This window comes from Sprattus sprattus, assembly GCF_963457725.1.
Source record: "Sprattus sprattus genome assembly, chromosome: 4".
NCBI classification, from domain to species: domain Eukaryota; kingdom Metazoa; phylum Chordata; class Actinopteri; order Clupeiformes; family Clupeidae; genus Sprattus; species Sprattus sprattus.
In genome coordinates, this window is record NC_137923.1 from 8,862,328 (window position 1) to 8,880,901 (window position 18,574).

Below are 18,574 nucleotides of genomic sequence, written 5' to 3' on the forward strand. Positions count from 1 at the left end.
CCCGACACACAAAACACACACATGGCATCGGAGCATTACTACTCCTCTGTCTTTTCCTCAATTGGAAACAACAACAAAAGAGAAAGTGTGGTCTTCATGTGGAAAAAGAAAAGAAGGGGGAAAGAAAAACCACACACACATTAAGCTGGCCTGGAGTGTGAAGAAAATGTAAGCTCTACAGCCAGTTTGGTCCTTTAAGCTAGACAGGGTGGTCTGTGTGTGTGTATCACTGAGGTTGGTTCTCAGGACTGGTAGAAAGAGAGATAACTGGCCCACAGTCTCTACACATAGCGAAGTGCAGCCTGTCTGTCCTTGAGGCGAATTAATGGGGCACTGTGTCTGGGGGCGGGGGGTAGGGTGAGTCTTGAATGACGTGGGGGATCGTCTGTCAAGGCAGCCTGTGACGCAGGAGAGCACCATGCATGGCTGTCAAGTCTCCACTGCTTCAACCCTCTTCTGATAAAATGCCTGCTCTGCTGCAACAGAAGCTTGGCGATTATACTCAGCATGGTCTTAATTCACGCGCACATCACTTTCCTCAAATTTGACTGTGCATGCAAGCACCACTTCACAATTTAGCTTTCACATGTACAGCACTACATTTAGCACTGCCACGTGTTCAAATGTAACCATTTCTTCACAATAAAGGCAGGCGGTCTGAATATGTTCTATATCGGAACAATGAAACTCCAAGCCAATCAAGGGTGGAAACGGCGTGAGTGATAAGTTTGCTCAGAGAGGGAAGCACTCTGGTTTCGTCACTGACTTGAAACATGGAGCATTTTCACTGCAATCAGATAAGAGCACAGTAATTCAAACCACACAGCAGGTTCAATGTACGCAGACTGTGAGCATTCGGGTCAAGTATTCCAGGCAAACCCCGACGACGCAACTGATAATGATAATGAGACTCGTCCACACACACACACACACACACACACACACACACACACACACACACACACACACACACACACACACACACACACACACACACACACACACACACACACACACATGCTTCCAGAACAACTAACGGATAACCTTCATGAATGATGAGCAGGCCAGTCTGACTTGATGTAAAGATGTAAAAGAATCTGATCATTTCAGATGACTGTGTGTGTATGAAGCATAGATAAACCTCTATAAGACTTTCTCAGACCTTGACAAGCCACCATTTTACCAATCTCCCAAAAAAACTGAGTGCTACTTCCAGGGCAATGTCATCACATCACGCTATCAGTGGAGGAACATTCATCTGATTAACAGGTCACATTAGCAAAGGCATTACTGGGATCGCATCAAGGCAAGTGAGTGAATACAATGAAGGGTTAAGCTTCACCTTCCTTCACCATCTCTTCCCTCACGTGACACAATTCAAATAAAATATACAAAATTGTACTTCCAGCCCAAGACATACTAATTCTGTTCGGTGTTAAACTTAAACATTTAGGTTGGACCAAATGTCCATCCATTTAGGAGGTGAATGCACATGAGTGGTACTGGAGAGGATAAGCCTAATCAGTTACTATATTTATCCATTCATTTTTATTCATGTCAGTTCTGTTCCAGACAATTTGTCCTTTGAGTTGCTACCAAACCCTGGGCGGCTGCTGCCAGCTATTCCTGTTATGCCACTTCATAGAGTCGCTACCATACACACACATGGGGTCTGAACTGAGAGATTCAGTCAGAGACCTTAAGGTAATGATTAGATGTCCGGTGGGTAGATAGAGTCCAAGGTCTATCTGGGCACATCTCATTATTGAAGCGCTAATCTGGCTTTGATGATTTCATTTAAAAGAGCCCATGGGAAATGAGTAATATGTGGTTTCAATCAGAGAGAGGGCTAGATCACCCCCCCACCACCACCACCCCCACCCCCCCCTGCCCTACTGGTCATTACTACAAACTGGAGTGGTCAGCAAAGCTCTTTTACTCATCTGTGGTCATCTGACTAAACAGCCTGGGTACTCTACGCAGGCCCACAGTGTTGTTTGAGGCAGGTTTATGGCCCTTCCCTACGAGCGCCGGTGGCTGCAATAACAGCTCATTGAGCCGGGCCACCGCGAAGATCTTCACACCTCGGAGCTGGAACGGCGCAGGGGCAAGGTTCACGTGCGCGGGGGGAACCCACAAGCAAAGCACACACGTGCAAGGGAATCTCCCAGACGGCGTCTCCTGAGAGACCTCCTGGGGTGAGCGGCTGCTGAAGCTCTCAGCTGCACAGGTGTGTGGAGCTGGATCTCCACTGCCCCGCGCTGGACTGGCCTTTCTCACAGAGGCAGGAGGAGCACAAGCACAGCACAGAGTTCAGCTCAGGCTGTTCTAGCATGTGATCTTGTCAGTTAATTGTGATATTCAACTAGTGTGCCAATAATTGCGTTTGGCCGGCCAATATCGAAACACTTCAATTTAGTGGCAGCATATTTGTACATATAAACTGATGACAAAATGCAAACTCGGGGTAAAGGAACTTCAGAATCTCATTCTGGCCACTCCTGACCTTTCAGGTCCTGCACTGTGTGAGTCCACATCAGCTACCCACACTCTGTCACACTCAGCACTGCAGTATACAGTGTGTCACTACAGTGATTGCCCGCGGAGATAAACAGCCCAAAAGGGCACACATCTTTGATGGTGATGAATCACAGTGCAAATGCAAACTATTGCAGAGTTCAGTAAATTCCCTGAGTTACTTTTACTGACCAAAAGCCCTTCAGGTCATCCACTTCAGTGACATTCTGCTCTGTGTGTGTATCCAAATAAATGATGCGCAGTGATCACCTCAGGGTTTCTCTTTGACTCAATGTTAAGTAAACAGGGACGTGTGTGAAGCGAACCTTTGCCCCCTCACAGCTAGGACAGGGCATCACTGCTGAGAAGTGACACCCCCGTGCCATTCCCACAAAACACAAAGTCCATCTGAGAAGCACTCACTGGGACGGCCATTTAGCTTTGTTTTTGTTTTAGTTTTTTTGATTGGGACATGCAGTTGGAGCGCATGTGCAGCCCGAGTAAAAACATTAATTTTGAAAAAAAATCTAAAAAACTCTCCAAAAAAATCTTGAGTATTTCAAGATCAAAACATTTTTGGTCATAAAATCACTGGTTTGCTTTAAAAAAAAAAAAAAGAGTCCATTTAAAAAGCCATTTAAAATCATGACCAAGACAACACAAATATAAACAGCAGCACAGGCAAAGGTGTGAAATTCCACCACCCCCCTGTGAAGTGTCACCTCGTCCCAGAAGTTCCCTGCATCAGGCAGGACGGCTGGAGCCTGGAGGGGTTTCACAGCCTGACTGACTGAGGTCACAGCCGAAGAGCCAAGTCCTTCAAGTAAATGGTGACCGAGTTATGAGACATTTTCACAACTGATTCATCTAGTTGTGAATAGGCTTAAAATATTAATTCAAAGCCCAAGATTGCATTCAAACAGGGAAAATGCAGCAACTGGGAAATTACTCATGAGTTTGCACTAGGCTGAGCAGGCCTAACTTGGAGTCCGCACTGTGAAAGAAGACGGTCAACATCATGTGTTACGCACCAGAGAGAACAAAAACATAGAAAGGACAGGGGGCACTCTGTGTCGGAAATGTACGTAGCTGAGCAGCAGGAAGGCCCACATGGACTGTCCTGAACCACACAGCTGCCTGTGATTCAGGTCATCTCACATAGCACCAGCGGGGACATCATATCCGCAGAAATGCTCAATCAAGGGCACAGCCAGGCGGGAAGGGGACAGAGAAAAGGTTAACGAGGTTCAGAGGGTGCACAGACAGTTTCACTTTTCAATAGGAGGACAATACTTGACACGTCTCAAAACCGCAGATGCCAGAGAAGACGTGCAAATCTGCTTATGCAGCCATTTGGACAAACAACTTGTTTTTAAAAGCGGGCAAGATTAGGTATCAGTCGTTTTTTATAGCAATACGTGCATACAACATAACCTAATCTAAAACGTCCTGTTTGGAACATTGTAACAACACATACGGTAGGAGTCCTCATTCAGCGAACAACATACTGCTCCCTTACAAACTGTTCTCCAAACCACAAAGCGAATCTATCCGTGTATAAAGTGAAATGTTTTGTTTGTATCACTTGCAATGTGTAAATGCAGAACTGCTAATTGACAGATATAAAAAGTACAAAAACAGCTACAATCAAACTGATTACTGGTACACCAGCTGTACAAACGTGCACATGGTACAAATATTTAAAACCATACCCACAATCAAGCCTGACATTACCAGTGTTGAACTGAATGTAGGGAGGAGGGGGTGGTTGAGGAGGAGGAAAGGACTAGGAGGCAGAGACGTTATTTTTTTCACACAGCATCACTGTGAGCTGTTCCTCTGGCACTCACCAGTGGGTAATGAAGAGAAGGAGGTGTAGGAGAAGCAGCACCAAAACAACGATGTGAGCCAGGGGGAGGCTGGTGGGAGAATAACGGCCGCTGTTACTCACATTCCCGCGCATTGCATTCCTTCTCTCAACGGCAAAAACGACAACAACAAAAAAGTATTGCTATAGCGACACAGCCAAGATTTGGGGGGAATGCTAAAAGCACTGTCTGACTGGAAGTGCACAACAGGAGAGGTTATTTGTTTACATGAGGCTGAAATGCCATCTGAATAACCTCCATAGAAGAAAAGGGACCCTGCAACCTAACCACACTTAACACTAAGATTACTAACTGGCTCTCTGAAGAAAACTTTAATTCATGCCAGCGTGCATAAAACATCTGAGAGGCTGACTGATCTAATGCAGGTTGCTGTGTTTAGCATGAATCAATGCTTTCTTATCAAGCAGGACATGAGTAGACATAAAAGGAAGCCTGGATGAAGTGCTGCTTCTAAGCACAGAATGCAATGGAACAGCAGAGTCATCATGACACTCCGGCACTCTTACTCAGGCTCTCCAAGTGTCTCCATGGCTGGGACTTGATTCTCCTTAGAGTTCAGGCAAACAAAGCTTATACAAATCCACTGTAACCTTTAGCAACACTTCAGCCAATCAAAGTGCCCTATCCCCACCCTCTGTTGCAAAAGCATTGCACAACAGCAACAGGCACCACACATTGTTTCCTTGAATAAAATCAGCCATGCTGAATTGTGCTGATGCTGTCTTACAGAGCAATGACTTTCATTGCATAGTCTATTATTCCATGTGCACGATCTTGTGATTATGCGCTACATTATGGCTATATTTTATAACCCCGTTAGCAAAGGGATGGCACTGTTCCATATCTCATCCTGGCAAGACAATGTTTAGTCTGGGTGAGATAGGGGTTATGGGGGTGTGCTTCTAGTGGAGTTTTCTCGACATGATTATGTGCGTCTAAGCTATGCAGACTGCCTTCTGAGTGAGCACGACTCCAGCTTTTCCTGTCCGTGGGGGGGGTGGGGAGATTTGTGTGCGTGGGACACACAAAATAAAATAAAAAACAGTGCACCGGCAGTCGCACAGAGGTGGTGTCCGGAGGCTTGTTTTTCCAGATGAGACCTCAAAAACTTTTCCCCGACAGCCTGTGAGTCAGAGAGCTGACGTAAGAGGAGTGGAATGCAGTGGCATGTCTGGCCTCAGTCGTGCTCCTCGATGGCTTAAGAAAACAAACCTGACGCCCGACACACGCAGCCCAACACTGCCCCTCTGTGGCTCCCCTTCAGTACTACACAGCTATGCTCTTCTACTAGGGAAGACTTGTTGGAAAAACGTTGGATGGCACACTGTTGATTCTGACATTCTGAAGGCCCTTAAAATGAACTAAAACTAAAACTTGGGCAAGTTGACATCTTTACTACTGCACTTTTCATGATGGGCAGAAACTCTAGCCAGTTGACCCAGCCCATGGAAGACCTGTTAAGGGAGTTATGAATGTGGACTACCCTAATGGGGGATAAACTGAAGTCTTTTGAAGTGTGTATTTTATTTTATAAATCAATCCACCATTGATATTGACCTTTGTTTGAGCCAATTATTTCAGATATCATGCTAAGTTCAATCCATTTTGAAAACAACTTTAACCAGATACAAACAGCACCTGCTGCCCAAGAGAAGATGTCCAGTGTTTAAAAATGGGGCAGATAATCTAAAACATATTCAACACAGTAGATGCAGTTGTAATTAGACTTACAGAGATCTGCACAGCTCCTGCACGGTTATATTAGTGAGGTGGTAGACAGTGGACGCAACTGTACCATTGTGCTGCCTACTGTAGTGTCCCATTTAATTATACAGGTCATCCTACACAACAGCATTTACTCCTTAACCACAAAATAATACAATAAATAACACTGAATAGGCTTGCCAACTTTATAGACTGGCCTTACAATGACTGGATGCGCGACTCATGGTTGATGTGGCAGTATTGCTCAGTGCTTGCTGTTCTGACAACACATTTCCATTGGAACTCACTTTGTAGACATCATTTTAGGATGCTGCAAGGAGAGTCTGTATAGTGCAAGTAACATGTGTGTTTTGCTGAATGGCATGAAGGACCATGTTAGTGTGCATCTGATTCAGACTACCACAAGTTCCATAAACCACCATCTTTCTGTGGGGCAATAGTAGAGCTTTGTGGTTATTTTTTATATCATGCCATGCACAAATCTGAGAATTAGGGATGTGTAAGATTAAAATTAGGGGGTTTCGTTTCACTGCAGTTATTGAAGTTTATGTACAAAATGCCTAGTGCTGTGTCTGTGGCAGGTTGCATACCCACGGTACACTTACACAGAGTTGTATAGATAGACCACATGTTATATTGGCATAACTCACCAGTCAAGCAGCAATCAGTGAAACAAGCTGACATGTATGTCTGAATACATTTATGTCATAGCTGTTATATTACATTTTTCAAGTTAAAATAAATTATCGGTATACCAGACGGCTCCATAGTTCAAACATTGTATTGATTTATGAACTGCTCAAAAACACTTAGTTCACTACCACAACCTTTGCAATCACCAGCAATTGGAGAGTGCATTGTCTCGCACAGATTTTTGATTCAACATTTCTTCACTTCCTATTGTTGTGGGTGGGCAGCATATACCCTGAGAAACTGTGCACATGGAAGATAACAGCTAGATCACAGCTAATCACTCTCCAATTTTTCCACTTTCAATTTTCAAACTCACTTTGTATTCATGCTATCGCTTACTGGCCAGTAAAAAAGCATGTAGGCATGCAGGAGTTTACTGACGTGACACAGGGGCTTAGTCTTACAGAATGTGTTTTTCTTTCCTAACTGAATACCCTCAAAGAAAAGCTGGTGTAAATATGAGCTGAATGACTGGCATTCTGACTACTTTGAAATAGACACATTACCCCAAAAACTGTTGAGCAGCCAGGACCACACTCTCTGGTTATAACTGTGATCATTTACATAGTAACCAAGTTGGCCTAGAGTGTAATTGACACAGAGATTCAGATATGATCTATTCAGAGATCTATGTTGAATGCCGATATTTAATGTGTACTTTTGTGTTCACTTATAATAATATAAACACTAGATGTGAATTGTTCTGACACATATGAGAGCTTGTTCCCTGAGGCTGTGATCCTGCTACACTTTCCACCTTTCTAATTGCATCATTGACCTTATTAATGTGCCGTTTACAGTACTTTAACAAACATCTTAATAGAACTATTCATATTTTGCACAGACTGAACCACCTCCACTGTTTAAATAATGCAATTATGTTGTTTATACTCAACATACTAAACCAAAATGTACATATACTGTTCATACTGTACTGTACAATCAAACCTTACATTTGCAATCTTTGTTCTCTGACTGTCCACTTGTCTGTATATGAATTTAAAATATTTACATATATTATATTTGTATATTGTAACTCTCCACTATCAATCACTGCACATTACCATGTACGATATAGCATAACTTCTGCTTTAGTACTGACATTTCCTGCATGCATCTGTAAATAATAGTCAGTTTCTGCACTTCTGGTTAGATGCTTACTGCATTTCATTGGCTTGGTACCCATACTCTGCACAATGACAAAAACATGAAATGTAATCTAATCTAATATGTAGTATGGAACTCATGAACTGAATGCAAACACTGCACTGAAACAATGACCTAATGTAATCAAAATATGGCACTGTACTGGGTGATGTTCTGAAAGTGTGTGAGGATGTGATCTGTTGGACCTACCTGTATGCTGATATTAGTTGTTCTGATCAGGTGTTGTATTCGTCTGCTGCACACACACACACAAACATACAGAGAGAGAGAGAGAGAGAGAGCGAGAGAGAGAGAGAGAGAGAGAGAGAGAGAGAGAGAGAGAGAGAGAGAGAGAGAGAGAGAGAGAGAGAAAGAGATTAAATGTTAAATACAAATAATGTCACATCATTTAATTAGGTTTAGGCTGTACCTCTATCTATCACATTTCATGATTTATTACTGATTTATCTACCATGGCAAAGTGGACATTTTCTTCCACAAGGGGGCTCTCTATAACATAGCTACAGTTACTGCAACACCAGTTTCTCCAGTATCATTGTTTAGAATGTATGAAATACATGAAATACACACTTGGTTACAAGGTGTCATAGGGCAGCACATATCAGTCTGATATCAGGGCGGAACAGAGTGAATTTCCAATTTAATAAGACGGTAAAGATCAACAGACACCAAAACAATAAAGCTTGTGCTCCACCAGTGAAGATGAACAAAAGGCAGCATGTTCAACAGTTTGTCTGCACTGAGAATCGAATGAGATGTACATGCATTTACATACAGCATATGGTTGCTATTTAGAGTACATTATAGATTAAGCAAGGAGTCATACATTAAACAGTGGCTTAAAGTACTTTGAGAATTTGAGAAATTTGCTGCGAACACTAAATCTGAGATTTGGCCTGTTTTGGAAATGAAGGGAGTGATGGTCATACTTTCAAACTATGTTTTCATTTGAGCTAATTAAATGATTAACATGGTGCAGAGCTAAAGGGGAGATCACAAAAAGTACTTCAAGAAATATACAAACATGCACAAAGAAAAACAATAACACCACAACAGTTATCTTAAAGCAAACGTTCTGTAAAATGTAATCCTTAAACTGTGGGACCTATGTATGACCTATAGTTATGAGTTCATATAAAAACATACACATTTCTGAGAAGTGTAACCTTTGCTTGCAATACATTTTATCATCAAATAAGAAAGAATTCATATTGTTCTAAATGTAAAATCTTGCAGATAACATGAAGTATACTCAATGTGAAACAGATAAGCAAGGAATACATTATGCTGCACATTAGATCATCCTGTCGACCAAGAGAGGCAAAAGAGCCACAATCAAGCACCTCACTAACCTCCCTACAGGCAGAATGGGGTCACACACGTAAAACAGTTTCTATGTCATCTGTAGACGAACTAACATTACTAACAAAAAAAAAATCACTTTTAATTAAATTTCTATTAAAAAGGTGAATGACTTGTTGCAGTTATTAGAGTAGTGTGCCAATACATGTAATTACATTCTTGTCCCACAGAGGAACTTGCAGAGAGGAAATATGGCCTTCTTCAAGCTTTCGGATAATGGAAAACTGATTTAAAGGTGTGACAGCTGATTCGGCCATTAAGTTTGATGCATCGCACCCTTCACTTTTCTCTGTTTTATAGGGAGGGTTAATTGCGTTAATTTGTCATTATAATTTCAACAACAAAATTAAATGAAAATGAAAAAAGCATGCACCTTTGTATACCTATGCTTTGAAAAATTGGTCTAAAATCCTAACTTAATCTATAAGATTATACATTTCACATGTTGACAGTTCAAGTTGAACTGTGATATGTGAGTAGTGAGACCTAACACGAATAATATCATCGAAACTCAACTCATTAAGCAGGTCTATACAGCAAGGAGTGACATGACTCCTGAATTCAGCCCCATGACATTTTAGATTAAGAAGGGATCTGAAAATATTTCGTGTAGCCAGGAGGAGAATGGTTGTGGGGGTAAAAAAAAATCACTATCTGAGCTATTTTTCTAATATTCCCGAGCAAGTCTTCTTCAATGCCACTGGAGCACAGCATAACAACACAACATTTTGCAAAAAGATAGACTAAGGCAGTGGTGTGGTAAAATAGAAAAACATATTTAGGCCTGCCATGATCAAAATGATTGGTTAAGCACAGATCACAACCAAAAGTAATGCTAAGGCTATGGCGAGTATGTCGTGATATTTCGAGAAATCATCCACTACGTGCGAACTGAAACTCAATGCAACAGTATAACATACTGTACCCTCCCGTTCATGCTTTCTGTTGCTACTAGGCCTTATTGAGAATGATAGAAAGACAATGCGGGTATTATAAGAATCGGTAAGCCATGCATATTATTTTGATGATATATCGACAACGTACACTAATTACTAAACGCATGTTTGCAAAGATACACATTCAGCTAACACACTAGCGTCTTTAAACATAGAAATATATTTTACGCGCTGGAGGTGTTGACAGGAGGCGCATGAAGCCTGCACTCGGCTATACGGTATTGAAATTTCGGTCTAATACGGTAGGAATTCTAGCTTAAAGCGATAAATGCCACTATTAACGCTTAACGATAAGGCCTGTCCAATAGTTCCGTGTTGGAAAATCCACGTTACATATGAAACCAAAGTATGCACGACTGCTAACACCTCTTGATATCAAACGTTTCGCTTCTGCCCACTCCCCACCCCTCCGGACAAAGCTTGGAAAATTCAAGCCCTATAACATTCGTGACACCGGTGGAGTTTAACACTCGCGCCCTGCCTGTGCCAAAGCCTAATAATGACAAGCGTATAAACGTGCAGTAAAAAAGCATGCTTGTTGCATTTCATTTAAAGGAATGGACAACATTTCCAGTTTTTCGCTACTCACCTCCGAATACGGTGAATGTGCAATTTAAAGGGCCAGATTCGCGCAGATTGTTCCCCTCGATCGTTCACTCCCCCTTAACAAACACCACCCCCTCCGTTTACCACTGTCCACCCAATCCCCCTTCTCCCCACCACTTGTGACAGCTTTTTCACACACAAACTTGCTTTTCTTTCCTGGGAAAAATAGACTCCATTCCAAATAAAAAAAGGCGGCTCTTAGCCTACTTGAAATTGAAATCCAATCACTTGTGTACGCAGTGCTCTATCCAACCCAACCTAGAGACCCTATGCTAGGTTGTATTTTCACGTCAATCTATACGTTTGTAAGTGGTGCGTGTCAAATAGATATATATTTTTCCATGTAAGATTTCCTTGTCGAAATAAATCAGGACAGCTGCGCGATGCAGTGTCATCAACTCACACATCTGCGCAAACAAAACCATGCATTTCTCCAACCGCAATATGCAATAATTGGTATTGACCCAGGAGGGCGCCGTTACTCAATGTGTTTCTTCAGGAGCTCGGACTACGTGCGTCTCAGCCAACGTATAGCCTCTGTGTTTGTGAATTGGGGGCGGGTTAGGGTGGGGTGCAGGCTTTGATATGTTATATCACTCAGTTAATGTCTGAATTCATCATCTTCCATTAACCTTTTGAATGTGACATCTAGGCTGACATAGTCTCAGTTTATCAGGGTTCAAAGTTGAGTTTAGAGATTTCGTCTACATTTTCAGAATGCTGTTGTACCAACGCTAAGTCACACTGTTATAAAATAATTATCTTTACTTGCGTAATCTTCGGCTGTGTGGAGGATGATGTGGGTTGATCCACACTTCAAGGGAGATTTCCTCCCTGGCACCTGATCAGGCATCTCCAATGACCTCAAGGAGGAACTAGGGGTAGGATTTCTGTGATGTCCTGTGATCTAGTTATGACAGAAATGATACTGTGTTCCTCAGAGATGGATGGGCCTATACAAAGACGTGTTTACATGGCTGTCAATTTACAAGTTTTAAACCCAATATTATCACAATTAACCCCTCCCTCTTGAAACTCTGATCTAATGTCACATACTTGTCTTGCCTTTTCCACAATATACTTCATTGATCACATTAAAGAGACATTCTCTGAACACCACTCAGACCAATGCAAATGCATAATCTGTTCCTGCTGTTTGCATTGCATTGTGGTGCATAGCTCCCACCAGAACCATGAGAGGGATTCTGTCCATTCCATCTTCACATCATCTGCAGGTCCTTTATGGTGATCTGCGTTGCTACAGTCAATGAAAACATCTGAGACGGCACTTTGACTTTTGTCGGACAACTGGTATCTCCCCAGTGGATGTTATTTATAGCAAATGGGAAGAGGAAAGAGTAGGCTCTACTGCATTGGCCTAATTTCCTATGGAGCATGAAATTATGCTGATGCATAGACATCTATTTCTCCCTCCCTTTGAAGTCCCTCTCACCAGCAGCAGCCGCAGCAGCAGTAGTGCATTTCTCAGAGGTTGGGGCGCTGCAAACACTGCATTCATGCTGACATAAAGCCAAGCTCACGACAGCACTCTGACAGAGAGAAAGAGGGATGAGAGGGAGAGAGAGATGGAGAGCGCGAGAGAGAGAAGGAGAAAGCAAAACGAATGAGAATTATATGGAGAGAGAGAGAGATGGAGAAAAGAGTGAGAAAGGAGAGGAAGAGAGAAAAAACAAGAGAGAAGACGGAGACATGGATGAAGAGAGAGCGAGAAGGGAGAGTAAGAGAGGAGGATTAAGGAGAGAAAGAGGAAGCATAGAAACAGATGGAGAGACAGGGAGAAAGGGAGGAAGGGAGAGAGCGAGAGAGCGAGAAAAAAAAGAGAGTGAGGAAGAGGGAAAGAGAGACGGCGATGAGAAGAGAAGGAGCGTGAGGGAGCAAGAGGCAGGCTGTGGATCAGTCAGGGGAGAGCTGAGTTATTTCATGCCAGCTCACAGCAGCCATTTTCTAACGTGTGCTTCTGGTCAGCAGTGGATCACAGGCCTTTGATGGTGATAAGCTTGTTGATTAAGGAGTAACTTGCCTTTTTTAATCAGTGTCTCAGTACATTTCTGATGCCGTAACATCTAGTTGGAAGGCTGACACAGTTCGATGTTATGTACTGTGCTTACACATGAGCATAGGGATAGAGGATTTTATTCATGTAATTATTGCATGGTGGGAGTGGCTCAGTGGACATCAGAAAAAAATGGTTGCCAAGACCATGGACCAGTGCAGACACGAAAGCGTACCAAAATTCCCCCTTTTCTCTTACCATGACAGCGAGAGTCAGCCTCTTCTTATTGAGAGACTAGCCTACTGCTTAAGGACTGGCATCAGTATGTGTGCTTTTGGAGTACACCCAACAAAGGGACAAATGCATGTTATTTTAATGTGCTGCTATCAACATGTCACTCAAAGCGCGCAGAGTCTGTCTTTCATCTCATTCTGCTTTTCCTTGTCATTTGGTTCTGTAAGCGGTGTCGGTGGTGACGATCCTAATGAACTAAATGACTCCTCCTCATCTTGACATTTGAGCTTGTCATTCCTGTGCTTTGGTGACCCCTGTGTAACATCACCTAATTAAAAGAAAACGTCTGTTTTTCAGGTGCTGGGCCTTGGGTCTAATTGCTCTATGTAAGGCTATGTGTCAGGGACGAGCAAAGTTCAATGCCTCCGCATGCTCCTGTCCTCACCTGAGCCAGCCAAGCATAAGATCGGGAGACCGTCATGACGTTGCCATGGAAACAGTGCATGGGGCAGAAATCTCAGAGCGGAGTGGATTTCCTGGATAAAACTTCCGAAGCATATTATCTACACTGTATCTGTATGTATCTCTTTATATAATATGAATATATATAAATATACTGTCAAGAAATGTCAGCCAGAGGAATGTGAATTTTATTTCCATTTTATTATGAAAATCAGTTTGCAGATTTATCATAGAGAATATCAATTAAGTATATATCATATATATATTAATTTGTATATTCAATATTTATGTCATATTTTTGTTTGTCGAGGGATGCATGAGGACAGCATATTGTTAATAGGAAGACTATTGCTAGGAAACGTCTGTATATATCAGCTAGATTAAAAAATATTGAAACCATAATATTGTACAAAAACATATTCAGTTAAAAGCAATATAATTCCGAAACAAATTAAATGCACAGGAATCAAAATGAGAAGTCACTTCACAGTTATGTTTTGTTGTTGTTGTCCTTGCCCTCATGCTGGTGGACACCAATAGGAACCATGCTGTACAGGTTTCGATATGGATTGCAACATTACACGCGATTCCAACACCTCACCATCTGCACGACTCTCGGTACATTCCTTAACCCACTGGAGTTTAAAGTGCTCTCTATGCGAACCAACTCAAACAAACTAGCCATCTAAGTAATCAGACATTGTTTAAAGTCATTTTGTCAATTGTTTAAGGCAGTGGTTCCCAAAATGTTCATGGCAGGCCCCCCTTGATAATGAAAACAAATTGAGTCCCAGTCCCCACCACCACCACCATGGTGCAAAGATTGAGACAGTCACATATTAGGCTGCCCCTTTCAGCTATTACATTACTTTAAACATTGTTTATACATTTGAACAGTTAAAAAATATTTTAATTTAATTTAGCAGTTAAACTTAACAGGTAAACATTTTTGTTTCTCACTGGGTGAACAATCCATACAATGGTGAGGTTAGGCACATGTTCGTTGTATTACTAATTAAGCTAGCTATCCCTTCTAAGATGAAGGCTTAACTATAGGCCCTGACCATATTATAATTTAGGCTATAACCTCATCACCAAGTAGGTTAGTGAAAGGGCACTATGCTATATAAGCATTACAAAATTTGACTTGTTGTTCAGGTTTGTCATTCCGTTATTTCAGCATTAGCCCATGCCCCTCTCACTACATGCTGCCCTTGGGAGGCTTGCCCCACACTTTCGGAACCACTGGTTTAAGATGTATTGACAACCACAGTTGTGAAAACAATTACCATAGCCATCATGATGTAATATGTTAATTCCTCTGTTTCCAGTTTGGGAACATGATGGATCTTATGAAAGGATCTTGTACATACAATTTTACAATTATTTACAATCATGAAAATGTGAAAAAACAGGTGATAATAATACAATTGAAGCCATAGAGCCTGCTGACAGACATGGTTAAAGTATGTTAGCATTGCTTGAATAGAAGAGGGGGATGGGCAGTTATATGCATTGCTGAGTGGTGTTACAGAAGAGTTGTTACGATTTCAGGCCTTTGAGTCTTTGTCTTGTGACAAGCTCCATACCTCTCAATCGTTACTGGACACAGCCAGAGGGAAGTTGAAGATTGGCAATGGCACATACGCTTTGCCTATGTCAAGCCGAGTGAGTGCAGCTGAAGGGCATGGGAGACGTGTGGGTGATGACACTCCCATGCCCCACAGTAAAATCAGTGGCATGCATCTCCATTGCCAGCAACTCAAGAGTGAAAGTTTCTGAAAACTGTGTCAGCCTTATTGTGTTGTCAGAGTCAGAGCTGGTACATCCAAATGAGCGTGAAATTCACAACGGCGCTCCCACGACACGTTTGCATCTTGCCGAGCATGTCCCACCACCCCCCTGATCTGCCTTCCATCATCTCTGGAGGCGTTTCAAGGATGACTCACACACAAAGCTGCATGGATTCTTTGAGAAGCCGACACTGAGGCATCACATATCTCTCACAGTGGCTAGAGGCCCAGGAAGGGGCCACATCAGGAGCCGGATCTGAGCCGGGTCTGTTTTCCAGAGCTAGCTAAAAGGTTAGTCCTGATTCACAGTAATGTATTCTATCAAATTCATTCATTTTCACTTTGGCTTACACTGGAGACATAGCTGTGCGGTTTTAGAGTAAAAGGACTGGAGGACTGGGGAATGGGCTTGCTTGTACCACTATATTTTTGCATAAAACCTTGTGGAGCACAACCAATGTCACCAGCCGTGTCTGTAAGGTGGCAACTTCCTCACCAGCACCATTAAAGTAGGACTATCATGCTAAGCGTACAATAAAACAGCCATGGACAAACATAAACGTATGCTCCAGCCCGGGTAAGCTGTAGCTGCTATCCTACAACTTCATATAAATCCACAGAATCAGAGCAGAGTCCCAAATGTCTTGAGAATGACCTTATACCGCATCATGAATACATTTATAGATTGAAACTACATGGAATTACCCCTAGAGAGCATCTGATGCCGTTTCAGATCCGAATCCAAGCCAGCAGCTATCACACTCTGTGACCGCTTCAGTTGTTTAATTATATATTTGGCATTAACATTGGTCTATGTTCGCTTTTGCCTTGTACATATTGACATCGACCTTCATCAGCTTTGTCTCTGTCTGAGATGCCGTCTATGTACACAGCATTACTGGAAAATAGATTGTGTGGAGAGTGAACTGCCGACTGACTTTTTACATGTTATCTCTGAGAAGAAAACCTGAAAAACACAAGTCATGTGACCAGCCCGTAAATAAAAAATAAAAACATTTCTCTATACATAATGTTACAGGATAGCCCCTGTATAATTGTTCAGTACATAAAATGTCAATGGCAAAAAAAGCATAGTGACACAGAGGAACATTGACACAACACAGTAGCATGTAGTATTGTATATTAATTCTGCTAACGAATTATTTTCCCAGCAGGAAAATGTAATTTGCACTACTGTATGATCACACAGAGAACTTGACAGATATCAATTTTACACAATGAGGTACTTTGGCGTACCTTTTTCCACCAACCTATTTTTTCACACTGAGATCAATATACAGTGACATTAATTAGAATCTAATAAAGTGCCCAGTTGTTTTGTATTAAATGAAATACAATTACAGCGCCAGGGGGAATTGGTTTAAAAAACAGTAGTGTGCTTCTCTTCGGCGTCAAAACTAACGTGTATGGCATCTGATTTGTTTGGTATTACAAACATTTGACACACTGAAGCCATAACACAGTATTTAATTGCATCTCATAGTTATGAAAAAACTAAAAATATTATTTTTAAAGGTGCCTTTAAAACATTTAGGACCCCTCTACCACCATGATACCCTGTTGGTCATACCAGCCAAGCCAAATAAACAAACAAACAAACAAACAAATAAATAAATAAATAAATAGTCTTGTGCTTTTGACTTAGTGCTAAGACACACAACCATCTTGCTGTGGGTAAAATGACAGGAGCCATTTTGCTCTACAAACATACTGTATCCAGCCAGGCCATCACCTTCTGATCAAACACAACAAGACAACACATACTCAAAGCACAGGGAGACCAAGGGATGTAGCCTCTTAGAGTGTGTCTGAAATAAAGTGCAATGTGAGCAAATTCTCACACTGAATTTTAAACAGGTTAGGGGTTCTGCCCAGGTACTGGGTCATTAGTCATCGAGGACACAGACTCGGCATGGTAGACTGAGCCCATCTGTTTCAGGACATAGGCGCCATGGAGTCTCTCTCTCCACTTCATTCCTGTTTCAATAGAATCTTGCACTACATAAATGTGAATGAATAGGGGCTTGGTCTACTAAATTACCTAGTGTTTTCTTTTTTTAGGATATTAAAATAATTGTTCTTTATTTCAAAAGAAAATGTTGGTCTCTATGAAGCCAGATAGCTGACAAGCAGTAAGTAATCAATCAAAATGTGTGTAAAAACATGCCCTATCCTAACATACTGGCCAAAGCGGATTCATTGTTCTGATGCAAGCCAAGAACAAAGTTAGGTTCATCTTAAAGGGGACTGTGTATCCATATCCTGTAGTCTGTATGGTATCTACCATAGTAATCGTGATATGCAAACAAACTGTCTGACAAAACACAAGCCTTAATTGATCCCACTTAAGGTGGCTCCCAAGATCCAGCCAGAGTGAGAGTGTGGCACTTCTTCAAATGGGCCTGATCTGATCCTACTGCTGTCCAAGCCTAAGATGACATTTACAATTTATTGATGTAAAGCTTTTGTCCTCAACAGGACAACTACATTTGTTTTGTATTATGTTTTCCCAAAATATTACTCCTGAACTTGAGTGTAGAAGGGTCTAACAGCAATAATGGTCCTGGATCCTGAGGAGTTCAGTCAAACATGACTGCACAGTTAAATACAGGCTAGGGAACATTATAGAAAACAAAATATATTGTAAAAACAAACATTAGCACACTGGGCAGAATGAATAGAAGCACTGATACGTTTGTATTATAAGCACATAGGAGAGATCTGATGAATTTGCTTTAAGCTTGGACATTTTTGAACACATTTATTATCCTACTCTAATTGCAGTATTTGTATTATTTTATTATTATCTCTAAAATTAATATCATGCAGACAGACGTGGTTTATCTTCTATACTTGAATGGAATGATTGTCATACATATTTCTGTCTATGGTCATGAAATGTTATTGTGGAACTCTTTAGCCCATGGGATGATCATCTACCTACACATGAGTTAGGTTGCTATAATATTGAAACTCTTATGCAACTCTCTCAACTCTTATTGAGTTATGTTTGTCATTGTGCTTTGAATTTGAGTTCAAAAGCTGTAGTGAATGCTTTAAATGCTTTAAAGATTTTTTTTTGAAATGCAAAAAAACTAAAAAAAACACAAGTATATTATATAAACAACATTTCTG

At 41.5% G+C, this 18,574-nt stretch overlaps 1 protein-coding gene across 1 annotated transcript in view; it reads right to left on the reverse strand.

The window, feature by feature from the left end:
- The window catches only part of gng7 (guanine nucleotide binding protein (G protein), gamma 7), a 22,284-nt gene extending 11,320 nt beyond the window's left edge, over positions 1-10,964 (reverse strand). Inside the window, exons 1-2 of the mRNA XM_080836379.1 lie at positions 10,899-10,964; positions 8,181-8,226 (exon numbers count right to left, since the gene is read on the reverse strand). The gene's annotated coding sequence lies outside the window, so the exon portion shown is untranslated. The remainder of the gene's footprint in view (positions 1-8,180; positions 8,227-10,898) is intronic.
- Between the last annotated feature and the right edge of the window lie 7,610 nt (positions 10,965-18,574).